Genomic DNA, 15,255 nt, shown 5'->3' with positions numbered 1-15,255 from the left:
AAGCTAAGGCTGAACTACCAGCTATAAATACTCGGCTAGCTTGCAGTTGAATATCTTGGGTGCGAGGCATTCCAAAGTTGCCACTGCGGAGACGCCACCAATTTGCTATTACTTATCTTGGGGTTATTGTTGTATGTGTATGTATGTGTGTGTGTGTGTGTGTGTGTGTGTGAGTGAGTGTGGGTGTGGATGTGTGTGTGGGCATTTGCTTATGCCGCTTGCGTGCCAATAACCCACTGCTAAACTAGACCATTGCCGGCGGCAATCAAGTGGCAGCGGCATCGGCATCGGCAGCAGCATCATCGGTGGCATGCGACATTTTTGTGCGAGGCGGGAGAACACATGTATTTCCGCTTTTATATTTTAATTTCCCCCGCCGAAAATACACATCTATCCCAACGCATATCGAATGCGTCTGCCATTGACATGTGAATTCATCAAAGCTAATGCCAAAGCCAAATCCCAAAGCCAAAGCCAAAGCCAAAGCCAAAGCTGAAGATAGACATTGCCAAGGGGTTGTCGCATATACATAAGTAAATGTAACGCAGCTTTAAATTGTAAAGCTTTGACAGAGTTTTAGCATATACATTTCGTGTACTTATTGACAACAGAATATTGAATGCTAACTGTGAGAATGCAATAAGATTACGATTAAATTCTATACCATATTTAATTAAAAAAAATTGCTTAAGCGAAAATACCACTTAAATAGAAATTGGTTAATTGCAGATAAATGCAATATAATGATTTCAGATATGCCAATATTCATACGACACTTTAAATGCCAAGAAATACACTTATGTATTTATAAATGTAGAATACATTAAATTCAATAGTGAAACTTAAATATTAACTGTGTCATTGAGTTTAAATATAAACCAGTATTGTAAATTTAACAGTTTAATTAAAGAAATGGTTTGGGTTAAGATGAAATGTTTTCAGTCAGTTCCAAAATTCTAAAGTAAAACCTTCATAGCACAGTTATCATTTAAAGTTCAAATTTTACCGAAAACAATATTGTAAATATAAAATAATTTAATTGAAGAAAATGTTTGAAGTATAATTAAATTAAGTTTGAATTATAATGCTTTAAATAGCAAGAAATAATTGTATATATTATATATATATATGTTTATAGATATATATAGAGAATCCCTGAACTCTCAAAGTTCAAGCTTTATAACACAGTTATACAGCTTGAATATAAACCTAAGCTTTGGACGTACTCAAAGGGATTATAAGCTAAAAAAAAGGAATATTGAATGGATTACAATGAAAGTATCATTTCAATCATTTCATTTATTAATATCAAATCCAGTTTTAACTTCCACAAATGAAAATCTACAGAGTAGAAGTTCACAGCATTGAACTAACATTAATTTCGAACACACACATTCATTTTACACTTTACCCCCTTTCCTATCAATTTTCTAACTATAAATCGTGCATAATTCATTAACAGTAACATCTGTAGTTGTGTCCTACTCGAATTCAAACAAAATATTTTGATTACATTAGAATCATTGGCTGCTGTTTCTGTCGGTGTTGTCGTTGTTTTCGTTTGAAATTTTTCATTTTTCTTTTTGGTTTTTTGTATGCTGCTGTTTGCAGTACAAACTAATTTTTGGAATATAAAAGTTGATCCAAGTTTAAATGTAATTACCGGCGAGTTAATTAAAATGGCAACTGCAGAAACGGAATTGCAAATGACGCTGCTAAATGCGTTCCAAATGTGAAAACACACATAAAAATTTATGAAAACTGCCAAAAAAAAACAGAGAGTGAGTGAAAAACCACATCAAGCAAAATCCAGGAAAATGAAAATGAAAATTGCACTACAAAATGCCAGAGTTCAGATGCAAATGCTGCACTCTTTGCCTGCAAGCTACTTAAAAGCTTCAGCAATCAAGAACTTGGATTAAATAATTCCAAAGGGAGCAGAGAGCAAAGGGCGGAGGGCGGGGGGCAGAGCGCAGAGCGCAGTTTGCACGCACAGCTTGCTTTCGATTATGCAGAATATTGCCCTCAACTGCTTACGAGCTAAATTAAAAGCATTAAGCACAAGATTATATCAATATTAGCGACACATAATTGTCTGATTAAGTAGATGCTCTACACACACACACACACACACGCACACACACACACACATACACAGACACACTCGCACACACGCAGCATTTAATGTCTGGCAGAGCCTTTGCGTGACGCTCGCTTGGCAACGTGTCGTATGCGTAATGTAATTGCCAGCTTTTCGATTTGCCTGTTGAGCGAGACGAAAAAGGAGACGAGACAAGGTAAAGGCAACGGCAAAGTCAAGGCAGCTAGCACGGATTTTACCTTGAAAGCCAACTCATGCTGGCAATTAGCACGTGGCACTAGCCAAAGTTATAGCCAAAAGTGAGAATGACAAACAAACAGAAAGACAGACAGAGAGGAGAAACGTTGCTTGGCCACTTCATAACCAGATCCCTGGCTTTAGCATATGACAATCAAACTCGACTTCGTCTATGTTTGTATGTATGTATGTATGTATGTGTGTTGGCCAACAAACGTAATACAGTTAATTGGTCCATTACGAACTGTAAACGATTTGCCAGCAGTCTCATTTTGTGACTGTGACTGCTTTCCCAGAAGTGAAATGCAGCTAATTGCGACTTTTTCTCTCTCTCTCTGTGTAAAAGTGACGCAACAGTTGATTGACTGACTGACTCTTGGAGGAACTAACTAATTATTTAGCTAGCCAAATGGTAAGAAGTAAAAGTGGTAACAAAAGAGAGGAAGCTCTGCATTTCTCAATTTACTTTTTTTGAATTTAATAAATTGAATTGCAATTGAATTGAAGCGACTCATAGTGTGAGTCTTTTAAAATACAACGGACGCAATAGTTGAATGACTGGCATAGATTCACAGACTAATTGACTGACTGATTGACAGAATGATTGCGTAACTGATTAGCTGGCCCTAACTGACTAATTGATTGGCTGAGTAATTGTCTGACTGATTGACTGACTGATTGACTGACTGATTGACTGACTGATTGACTGACTGATTGACCGACTGATTGACTGACTGATTCACTGACTGATTGACCGACTGATTGACTGACTGATTCACTGACTGATTGACTGACTGATTGACTGACTGATTGACTGACTGATTGACTGACTGATTGACTGACTGATTGACTGACTGATTGACTGACTGATTGACTGACTGATTGACTGACTGATTGACTGACTGATTGACTGACTGATTGACTGACTGATTGACTGACTGATTGACTGACTGATTGACTGACTGATTGACTGACTGATTGACTGACTGATTGACTGACTGATTGACTGACTGATTGACTGACTGATTGACTGACTGATTGACTGACTGATTCAATGACTGTTTGACTGACTGATTGACTGACTGATTGACTGACTGATTGACTGACTGATTGACTGACCGATTGACTGACTGATTGACTGACTGATTGACTGACTGATTGACAGAGTAATTGATCGACTGACAGACACACTGATTGACTGACACTAATTATTGAATTGCAATTGTTTCTATCTATCTCTCTCTCTCTCTCTCTCTCTCTCTCTCTCTCTCTCTCTCTCTCTCTCTCTCTCTCTCTCTCTCTCTCTCTCTCTCTCTCACTCCCTTTCTCTCTATCTCTCTCATTCTCTCTCTCTCACTCTCTGTTTCCACTGTCTGTCTGTCTCAAAACTGACAGTTGATTAACTTACTGACTGACTGATTGATTAACTAACTGATTTACTCATGGAAGAACTAACTAATATCTTAGCTATCTAAAAGGTAAAGCATAGAAGAGTAATTAAATGGGAGAAAACACTGCTGTCTTTAATTTCTCTTTTACTATTTTGAATATAATAAAAATACAAAATAATACTGACGCAACAGTTGATTGACGGATTTGCTTTTAAAATAAACGAACATATTATTTAGCTACCTTGAAGCATAATCGAGTTAGTAAATCAGAACAAACTCTACCTTTATTTATTGCACTTTAATTATTTGGAATTCAATAAACTGAATTGTAATTTATGCTGCAATTGCACTGCGCAGCTAATTGGTAAAGACAACCACATACACATACACATCGAGGCGGTTTTCTTGGTGGAACATAATGAGTATGTCGCCTCAATTATAACTTCAAACATTTGCTTAGTCTAATGGACAAGCCCGTCATAGACATAATTGGAAGCAATTTTCTGTTTTCCTCTCACATTATTATTGTTGTTGGCAGATAGAAAATGAAAATAGGAAAAAATCCAGGAAAGCAACAACAACAAATAATAAGTTAACGTTTTAAGCGGCTTGCCATAGCCCATAGGGTCCTGGGCCATGGCCTATGACCTTGTCCTTGCCATTGCCATTGCTGTTGCCATTGCTGTTGCTGTTGCCATTGGCAAAATGGAAATTGCTGTGCGGCTGCCTCATTACAATTTAATGCGCTTTGTTTCGACTCTCGCATTGCAGGCTTAGTCAAGATTTAAATGAAATTACTTAAATGACATGTTCAAACTGGCACCCAACCCAAATCCCCCTTTCCTTCGCGCTCTCTCATTAAAACTGTCGCCCGTTAAAACGCTTTTGGTTAATTAAAATGCCATCCGAGCTGACATCCATCTGCATGCGAGCTCATACACAGGATTAGGGTCCTGAAGCAACAAAAAAAGGATACAAAAGCGGCTTAACGCTTCGATTGGCCATCAATCATTAGCAAATGAGTGCGATTGAGTGCGTCTTCAACATGTGTGTGTGTGTGTCCCACTTTCAATCAACTCTTTCATTGACCCATCAAGTTGCCTTCCAAATTAGCGTTGCCTTCATGCAATCAACAGCAGGGCTTGTGCTTCAATCAACTCAAGGCACTTCAATCATTCGGCTTGCACTTGATTAAGCTGAATTCGCATAACCATCTTTCAATTGTTGACAATAAATTGTTTGAACAAGTCATTTTATTGCATACATTAATCTGGCAGTAGAATATATAAAACGGAAATTCTTTTCCATAAATTATAGAAATTTTGTTAAGTAACAAATAAAATGCGTTGAAAAAGTGTTTATAAATTCATGATTGATATGTCAAACTACATGTTTATTCATAAATTCATAACTTGTTTGAATGCTTGCTAAACGTTTTAGTATTCGGAATTTAGAACTACTCGTAATTTGATTATATTTTCAAAAGCTCTCTAAGAATTTGACCTAAATTTAGTTCTACTATTTTCCTGTAATAAACATGCATGATATAAATAATAAATAAAATGCGTTGAAAATATGTTTTAAAATTCATGTTCAATGTATTTATTCATAAATTTATAACTTGTTGTCAGTGACTGCTAAACGTTTTAATATTCAGAATGTTTAAATAATTTCATAATATTTCCAAAAAATTTACTTAAATGGAATAATACTATTTTGCCATAACAAACATGTGAATCATTGGCTAATTAATATAGATTTTGATTAAAATTAAAAAATAAAATGTGTTGCAAATATAATTATGAATTCGTAGTACATATAGTTATTTATTAATCCATAACGTTTTAGTATTTAAAATATAGATCTTCTTTGATATATAAAACCTTATATTCATTTTATTTAAACTAAAATATAGACATATTTTCAAATAGTAAATAAAATGTATTTATAAATGCACGATTTCATGAAATATAATATTACTATTAAGGCATAATCAACATAAATATGACTGATTAATATTGAAATATTTTAAATCATTAAATAAAAGTGTTTATAAATTCATTATTGATATATTTCTTCTTCAAATCATAATTTTTTGTGAATGATTACTTGGATATATTTTGGTAACATTTTGAGTTAATTTCTTATCTACTGAATGAAATAAAATATTACACTTTGAATATTAAGCTAATCGTAATTTATATTGAGAAAGTTCTGCTGGCTGCCAAATGCAAGATTTGAGCTGCAAAGTGGCTTTGAAAACGTGCTTTCCATTAGCGCTTCGTGTTGCCAAACGAGATTCGCACAATTAGCCATTTTGACGCCGCCAAAGATAAAGCAAAGCGGACGGAGTTTGCTGCTGCTGTTGCCGCACAACTTCATTGAAAGTGTTTGGCCAAGTTCAGTGACAGGCCATAAGCTTGCGCTTTTATCTCTGGACTGCACTTCACTTCACTTTTAACAGCATCATGAAAGTTAACAAAGTGGCAAAGCAACTTGGCCGCCACCTGCCCAGGACAGCAGAGGCCTCTGTCTCTCAGTCTCTTCTCTTTCGCCGAGACATTTCAGCACAAAGCTTGCCACCCACAATCACTTGTCCCTCTCTCTTTCTCTTTCGTTCGCTTTCTCTCTGTTACACTTTCACTGTCTCTCCCACTCTTTTGCCGTCTGTCTGTCTATTCGAGCACTCGCCAAGGTAATTTATGCATAGCATAAAGAACCGCTGCACTTGGCAGCCATTGGCAAATGTAATCAGGGCGTTGCCTGCATCTCCTTTACCTCCTCTCCAGTCTTCTCCCCCTTGGAAACTACCCACACACACTCACAGACCCACACAGACACACTGCCCACAGATCCCTCAACTGCGCGCTGAGCTGCTGGCAAAATGCACTTGCAGGTCAAATGTTAAGCATTCATCACGGTGTGTGTCTGTGTGTTGTTCTCTCTGTATGTGTGTGTGTGTGTGTGTCTAGTGGAATAAATCGCAAGTTGTATCGCAAGTGAAAGCTCGCTCTGTTGCTACTTTCTGTTTCGTAGCCCAGCTTCGAGTTGCACTGAAAATCCATCAGATACTCATGCAATATAATAATTGATATGATAAATCGCTCTAAATAGCCAGCATAAAGGCTCAGGCGCTATTTCGATTTCCAATTGGCAGCTCTCGACTTTAAAATACTCTCTTTGACAGCTTAAACAAGAATTATAAGCAACATTAAAGCAAATCTGAATGCCTAAAGAAGATTCTTCGTATATTTAAGTTCTACAAAAAATGTTGGAATGTTTTTTTTATAAAAGTATTAAAGCTAAGCAAGCATTAATAAAACATTCAATAAAATACAGATAATAAAATAATTATAATAAAGGAAACATAATAAAATAAGAATTAATAAAGTTTGCAAATGTGTTAAAATTAAAATTTTATAAGAACAAATTACAGCATTTATTGTCAATTTAAAATTCTGTCTTTGACATATTAATAAAATTCAAGCAGCATCGAAATACTTGAAGAAGCAGCTTCTAATGCAACACAGTATTTTGTAAGTTCATTTGACAATTCAATATTACTCGGCAAAGCTCAGCTGGAATCAAGTTCAAGAAGTAAGCATTAAAAAAAATGAGCAAATGTGAAAGTAAAATGTGAAATTTTTTAATTTTCTGATCGATTTAATGCATCAATATGCATGATGAATAGAAAACTAAGTATCTTAAGTTGCATTAAAACTTGACACACTTATTATCAGTTAAAAAAAAAACTCTTGTTTTAAATTTAAAAAAAAATTGACTCCATAAAATATTTCTATATATGTATATCTAATAAGTTTTTGATTCGGCGCAATATTCTATAATTTATTTATTAATTTCTGTATTATTCGTCAAAGCTGAGCAAACGTGTAAAATGTAAAATGATTTAATTAAGTATTCAATCATTTTCTAATCGATTTCATGTCTAAATATGCACGATGTATAACAAAAATTGTCATATTTATTGCCAGTTTATTATGCGCAATGACACAGAACAATCGCACACACAATTTGTTTGCTAATTTAACCCGCAATTATGCTAGAGCAAACAATTGGCAATGCCCCCATTCAGCGGTAATAATTGCAATTGAATTAAGCATTGTAGATAACAAGATTATTGAAGATTTGATGAGCATTTGATTTGCAATCACAATGCAACTAGTTGAACATTACGTATACGTAATATAATATTGTGCAAACTGATGGCGCGTGCTTTATTAAACGAGTCATACAACAATTGACAACGAGCTGCCCAAAACAATGGCATCAATTACACATTTTAAACTGAGCATTACAAAAGTCAAAATGAACTCGTGCTCGTCTCGCGTCGCGTCGTTCGTCATTAATTGTGTTGCATTGACAATACCACATCCCTTCCAGCCACATCCCCTTCCTCCTCCGCCTCCGGCTCCGTCTCCGCCTTTGTGGTCGTGTATGTGTGTGTGTGTGTGTGTTCCGACAGCAAATTAAGCAGTTTTAATTACAATCAGGAAGCGCACACGCACAAGCGACAGCAACATAAATAGGCTTTACCGCCCGGTGAACTCAAATGTGGCACGTAGCCAGACTATATGAAGCATTAACCATTCATCAAAGTGCTCAATTCGCGACTGACAACACACACACACACACACATATGCACAGTGTTGTAAAGTGCGGCAAAGCTTGAATATATCAGATTTTATTACCTTCACCACAAATTGTCGACAGTTCGTCAGTCGAGCATACTCGACTATCTATCCATAGGGTAGGAGGATATTATAACTTTGTGAATGCAAGAAAAGTGTATAACAGAAAGAGGCATCTCGGACCCTACAAAGTATATATGTTCTTGATCAGCGTCAGCTGTTGACGCTCCATCTGTCCGGCCGCATGTGTGAACACCTAGATCTCAGAGACTATAAAAGATGCAGCTATGTTTTTGCTATGATATGTTTCCTTGCAGTTCAAGCTCGTTTCAAATGTTTGCCACGCCCACTTCCGCCCCCGCAAATCGATAAAAATTGAATAACAAGCGTAATATTAAAGGTAGAGCCGATATACAATAAGAATTATAACTTTTATAATTCCAGAAAATTTGGTTGCGATTAGATACAAATTTTAGAAGTTATTAATGAAATATTTTGTATGGGGAAAACGCCTATATTTGACACTGTATGGTATACTGTAAATGTAGTACTATCAGTATACCTAAAATAGCATTTAATATTATATAATTTTAGAATTTTTCGGTATTTTATTTTGACATATTTTAAAATGAATACCGCACTATTTTGCTTCTATCCATAGTCGAATATCTCACAGTCGAGCACACTCGACTGCTGCTTTCATTGTTGCTTTAAGTAGAATTTATTTACTAATTAGAGTATCTGCTAGTTGGGCATACCTTACTCAACTTTACGCTTTGTGAGTGCTGCTGCCATAAATTTGATATTAACATGTGCGCTCAATTCTTGCTTAAACTTTAATTTCAATTTCCGTGAAAAGTGGAAGCTGCTGCTGCTGCTGCTGCTCGCCCCCCTCGTGTTGTCGCTCAACAAGTGGGCGTGGTTCCTGGACATGGTCAATTGAGTCTAAAGTTTGCCTTAATTGCAAAAATGAAGCACATATAGTGCGAGGGCTCTGCCACAGCCACTGCCTCTGGCATAGTTGCAAGTTTCCAATCAATTTTTAATGAAATCAAAAATCGCAATTGATTGATTTTTTCTCTACATGAGAATGCAATTTATGTACTTTGGCAGCAAGAGAGCCCTCAGCGAAATGGACTTCAAAAAACTTGCACACAAAAGCAACGAAAATAGTTTAGTTCCGTTTTTGTTTTTTTCATTTTTGGAACGCCAGTGGCAAAGAGAGGTGAGATGGGGAGAGAGAAGAAAGGAAAGATGAGGATGGCAGGCAATGCGGCAATTAGAAACTCATCCACGTTAGCCACATCACATTTAATGGGCTCAAAGCAATCCAAGAGCCATTTGCCAGCAACATTAAAAGCCACTGAAAACACACATTAAAGCGATTACAGATAAAGTTGGCCCCCAATTATATTATAGCCAACCAAAATAGTATGCTTGCAACAAACGAAATACAACGGACTACACACGCATTCTACATTCAATTAAAATGGCATTTGTGTAGCGCGTTTTGCAATTAAATCGACACCAAATAAACAGCCGCTAAATATGCCACGGATCTTTAATACCCTCGACTCTCAGACTATTAAGTAAAATAGTCTGTAATCCATGCATTTTAAGGCAACAATCAAACGAATGCGTCACTCATAAAATTAAAGGGTATGTTAAGTCTAAATTTCGAATTACTCAACCAAAATAATCGCCATTCAAATTAAATAATTTTATTACCAAGGAAAATCCATTTTATCTGTATGTAAAAAAGTGTCTCAGATGTGTGTCGAAATATGAAGTCTAAATTTTAAATTAGCTATAAAATGAATTCATATTGTTAACAGTAAAAAACTATATGTAAAAAAGTGTTAAATTTTAATTTTACTTTACACAAAAACCTTTTCATCTATAATTATTCAATTTGGTTTCACACAAACAACATTTTTTCTCAGAGGTTTGTTAAAATTTAATCCAATTTTCATTTTAAAGGAAAACCATTTTACATTTGTATAGAAAATGTGTCATAAATTTATTCAAATTGAATTTAAATGTTACTCCAATTGAATTGTAAATTAGCACTTTCAATTTTGACTTCAACTGCTGTTATAGTCTGTTATACCCGCTGCAATCCATTCAAAATATTTGCCGGGTATTGCGTAAAGTGTAAAACTGACATTAAAGTGCGAAAGTTCGAAAGGCATTTGGCATTTAAGAAATCATTTAAATGACAGCGCTAATTGCTAATGAGCCAACGAAACATAATGGGCCAGAGTAGATGCGTCAATTGACCGACAGAACAGACGGATTCCAATTCCAATTCCATAGCCATAACAGCACTGAGTGAAAGACCATTCGATCGTTAAAATAATAAACAAATTATTGATGGGTCGCCAGCTGCGATTGCGTTTGTTTGTCTCTGGCCCAAATTGATCGCTCCTCAATTTGCTGATGAATTGCGGATCGATTTTACAGAGCATTTAAAAAGAGCTTAACAAAGTTCGTTTACGAAATTTAAATTGAAAACAATAAATACACAAAATATATATGGGGCAGCTGTAAATCTCAGTTTCCAAAGTTGCTTTGCAACATGGCTCGGAAATTAGTTTCTTAACTCTACGATCTGTGAGGCCTGGTCAACTAGAAGTAATATCTAATGCCAGTTGAGTGAGCTGTTTACGAGTCAACTTCATACCCTGTAAATAAAGTTGTGTGTGAATGGACACACAATATGGACCTACAATATAAATCGCATTGTCGGAGCAGTTTTTGTTTCAATTAGCTAATGCTGCGAAGCTTTTGTGTACATTTGTTGGTCAAACATTTATGCAGTTAGACACGTTACAACCGCACAACTGGAATACAAAATTCAATTTGAATGCTTCCAAGTTCCCTGCAGGCTAACAAAAAAAGCGGAAGAAAAAAAAAAAATAAACTGCAGCTGGCAAAACTTGCTCCATTGGCAAATGTTGGCAGCTGGCCGCAGGATTGTGTGCAGCTCGTCCAGCAAACTCTGAAATCGCCAGCCAAGTGAAATGTGTTATGCAAAATGTTTTTTGCGGGGGCGGGGCGGAGGAGTCGAAATTGCAGCGAAAGCGAATTCGATAAACTGTTGAAATGCTGCGTTTTGAGTTGTTGTCCATGGCAACGGCAACGTGTATATTCCTCATTGCCCATTCAATGTGCTAACTTAATTTAGTTTATGCTCTAAAGCATTGGCCACATTCCCCCTCCCCTTCCCCATCCCCTTCCCCTTTCCATACTCCTCTGCCTTCCCCATTTCCGTTCTAGATTCCTTTTCAGCTGGAAGTGCAGCCGCACCTTTCATTTGCTGCTGGTTTTGATTGTGGTTCTGCTCTTAGCCATGTTTTGCTCCCTTCTTTTACTTCCCATTCCTCCTCCCCAACACACACACCCCCAAGTATGTAGCACAAAAAGTTGCGCTCGCTTGGGGCAGAGGGAAGGCAGCTGCAAATTTGTCGTAAATATTAAAATTTTTCATACGTTTATGCAAATTTACTTTTGACAACTTTACTTCCTGTCGCCGTTGCCGGCGTCCTCATTGTCCTACGACTTAGTCGGTCCCCCTCTACCCCCCTTTGAGTCCCTTTTCAGCTGCTGCTGCTGCTGCTGCAGCATCGTTGTCGTCTCCGTTTCCAGCTCCGCCGACGGCTTCCGTAATGAGGCAGCTCTTGCAGGTGCCTCGACTGCTTTGCCACGTTGCTGTTTAAACACTTAACCAAGCGTGTGTGTGTGTGTGTGTGTGTGCAAGTGTGTGTGCCGTGCGTGCTTGTATGCCGGATGGAGAATGAGGAAAGAGGAGAGTGAGAGCAGGAAGATAGAGACCGGGGGGCGATGCTTTATATGAGAATTTATTAAGTTGAAATTACATTACAAATAATTTTCATATTATTGTAATGCATGCAGACAGATATTTACACACACCACACACACACACACACACCACACTCACATGGCTACACATGTAACTAGACATTTTGCCTATACAAATACTCTGTTTAGAAGGGGGCGTGTCACAGAGGCGTTTCGTAATAGCCGTGTAATATTTATGTAAATATGTAACTGTTGCCTCCCCCACTCAACTTTCTCGTCTGCCCTTTGCATGTATGTGTGTGTGCGTACATGTGTGTGTGTGTGTGTGTGTTTGTCACAATCTCGCATCCATTGCTAGCATCTGACTGCTGTCAGTCAAAGTCTCTCTTAGGCACTTGCTTATTTATTCATTTGCATGAAATGTTTTCATAAAGATTTTGATTTCATTTCATCCTACAAATATACAAAGTAAAGCAAGCAAACAAAAAAAAAAAAGATGAGCAACAAAAAAGCAAAGAATAAAATGAATTGTGATTGCTTGAGACGCGACTGAACGTTCGGTAGATACCCTGTAGAAAGGCTGCTATTGAATTGAGATTGAATAATTACCTGAATATGTATAATTCAACTCAACTGTAATACACGCAATTATATATTATCTGCATTTTTAGTTATTTAAAATAATCCATTTCAAACTGCGGAAACTCTTGAGTGCACTTGAATAGACACACGTCTGTTGTGTTTCGAGGGTCAAAAGAAAATAAGTTTTGCAAGCAAAGTCACTTGAGATGCAACCTTGAGATAAACTCACGAAATCCTATTCTACAATTGAGAACTTAATCCAACGCTTACTCACTCACTCACTCACAAGATCATCAATTAAAAGTGCACAATGAATCGCAACTTGCGACACTTTGATTAACTCAAATGCAACTACTTAATTTACATGACAAAAGCTCTGCTCTGTTGTGTGTGTGTGTGTAGCAAATACTTTGCAAAAGTCAATGATACCTCTTACAAGTCAGACTAAAATATTTAAATATTATAATAATTCACTTTATATACACTTTGTTAGTTAAGATTTACATTTGCAATAGATGCCACATTCAGATGTCAGCAGAGCAAACAAAAAAGCAAAAAAGCAAAAAGAATGCTCACAAAGAGACCGCAAGAAAATTGAACAGAGAAAATTGAGCCAGACAGAGAGAGAGAGCGAGAGAAAATAAATAGCTTGCGAGTTGACCAGTGGCAAACATTTTCCATGATTGCAATTAAAAGTGTGCTCAAAAGTGGGATTTGCAAATTGCAATTTATCGCAGTTGTTAATTTTGATTTTTATTACAATATTTTTGCAGCCCACGCTGGGCACATATTAATTAGTGACATTTTAAGCAGAGCGGCGGTTTAAGCCAAATATTTATCGAACTTTTGCAAAATGCATTTTAAATGCAACCAGGGAAATTGCATTTTCCTCTCTTGCCAATGCAAAAATCAAAAGCTCGAGTTCCAGATGACTATTTAAATACACTAAATTGACAAATAAAATACTTATAAATAAATATATATTCAAAAAGAACTGAATTTGAAAATACTTCAGGTGACAAATTCTTGCAATGTTTTGTACATTTTTCTTGATTCAAAAACAATTCTTTAAATGCGTTTTGCATAGAGTACAAAATCACAGAATTTAACAAAAAAAAATTCTGCAACTTTCTGTTGCACTTCTGCAGTTGTTGTTGTTGGTTGCAGCATTTAAAATGTGCAGCACGACGCAATGGGGCAGAAAGTAAATGCAACACCAACGCCTATGTGTGCGTGTGTGCGTGCGTGTGTGATGTGAATGCCCACGCCCACATTGCACGCTCGAATGGGGGCGGCGGCTGAATGGTTGAGTTTTGCATGAAGTGCGCCCACATTGCGCATACGCAGCGTTGGCCCTACAAGTTGTACAGCTGCCATTGTTGCTGTTGCTGCCCTGTTGCTGCCCTGTTGCTGCCCTGTTGTCGAGTATATACACATACATACATATATATATTGTATTGTTTTGTGTTTGTTTTCGGCTGCTGACACTGTTAAGGCAGCCGGACAAGTGTTGCATACTAAATGCGCCACACGGGATCTGCGGGCGGCATTCAGGAAGCAGCTGCCAGTCCAGAAGCAGACACAGAGACACTGAGCTACTATTGTTATAACAGACGCAACAGCAGCAGCAGCAGCAGCAGTTGCCTTGGCATTTATCACACGTAGCATTCTCTATTAACCACCTCTTTTTGCCTGGGCAAATAAGCATTGTTGCAAAACTTTTTGCCGAATTGCCATCGACTGAATTCTGTTGCACGCCTCGTGATTTTAAAGCTCTTTTCTGGCACGTTTCGTACTGCATTCACAGCAACAATAACAACAACAACAACACCAACACGGATCACCACAAACTGCATATTTCTGTATTGCTTAAAATCTCGCAGCAGGCGGAAATACTATATACTATATAGTTCTTATTGTTCAAAATTCTGCACACTTTTTGGCTGCCAAAGAAAATTTTGAATATTTTGCTATGCATCCGACAATAAAATGTCTTGGATTATTTTGCCACGCAGCACGCAAAATAAAATTCAATTTATCTAACTAAATGCATAGCCAGAGCGTAAACAATTAGTGTGAGAAGTTTCTATGCAAATACGTACATAATAACACTAACCCAGAAAATAACCTTGAACGTCGCTACTTGGATGATTTTCAAAGTTTGGTGAAAGGATACAGTGCAGGATGCGCTTCCGTTACTAACATTAACAGTCATGGAATTAGCGATGTGGAATATCAACAACATTACGATTATGCAGTAAATATTTAAAGTTCTTTTGTTTTAATATTTCAATTTAAATTTGAAGTAATTTGAAAAATAGTTAATTTGAATTTGGAATGCTGCGTTATTGGCCAACATTTTTATTGCATACTTTTAGGGTCAGCCAGATAAAGCAAATTAGTAGAAATTGTGCGTTTTTCACTGTTGCATACTTTTAGGGTGAGCTAAAACAGCGAATTGTTTCATTCAAAT

At 36.8% G+C, this 15,255-nt stretch overlaps 1 protein-coding gene across 1 annotated transcript in view; it reads right to left on the bottom strand.

Annotated features, from left to right (window-relative positions):
- Nucleotides 1–12,926, bottom strand: part of LOC132796257 (sex peptide receptor) — an 82,641-nt gene extending 69,715 nt beyond the window's left edge. Inside the window, exon 1 of the mRNA XM_060807355.1 lies at nt 12,810–12,926. The gene's annotated coding sequence lies outside the window, so the exon portion shown is untranslated. The remainder of the gene's footprint in view (nt 1–12,809) is intronic.
- Between the last annotated feature and the right edge of the window lie 2,329 nt (nt 12,927–15,255).

The sequence above is a fragment of the Drosophila nasuta genome, chromosome X (genome assembly GCF_023558535.2).
Source record: "Drosophila nasuta strain 15112-1781.00 chromosome X, ASM2355853v1, whole genome shotgun sequence".
Taxonomy (NCBI): domain Eukaryota; kingdom Metazoa; phylum Arthropoda; class Insecta; order Diptera; family Drosophilidae; genus Drosophila; species Drosophila nasuta.
The sequence above is the reverse complement of the archived record's forward strand: the minus strand, read 5'-3'. Positions and strand labels throughout refer to the sequence as shown.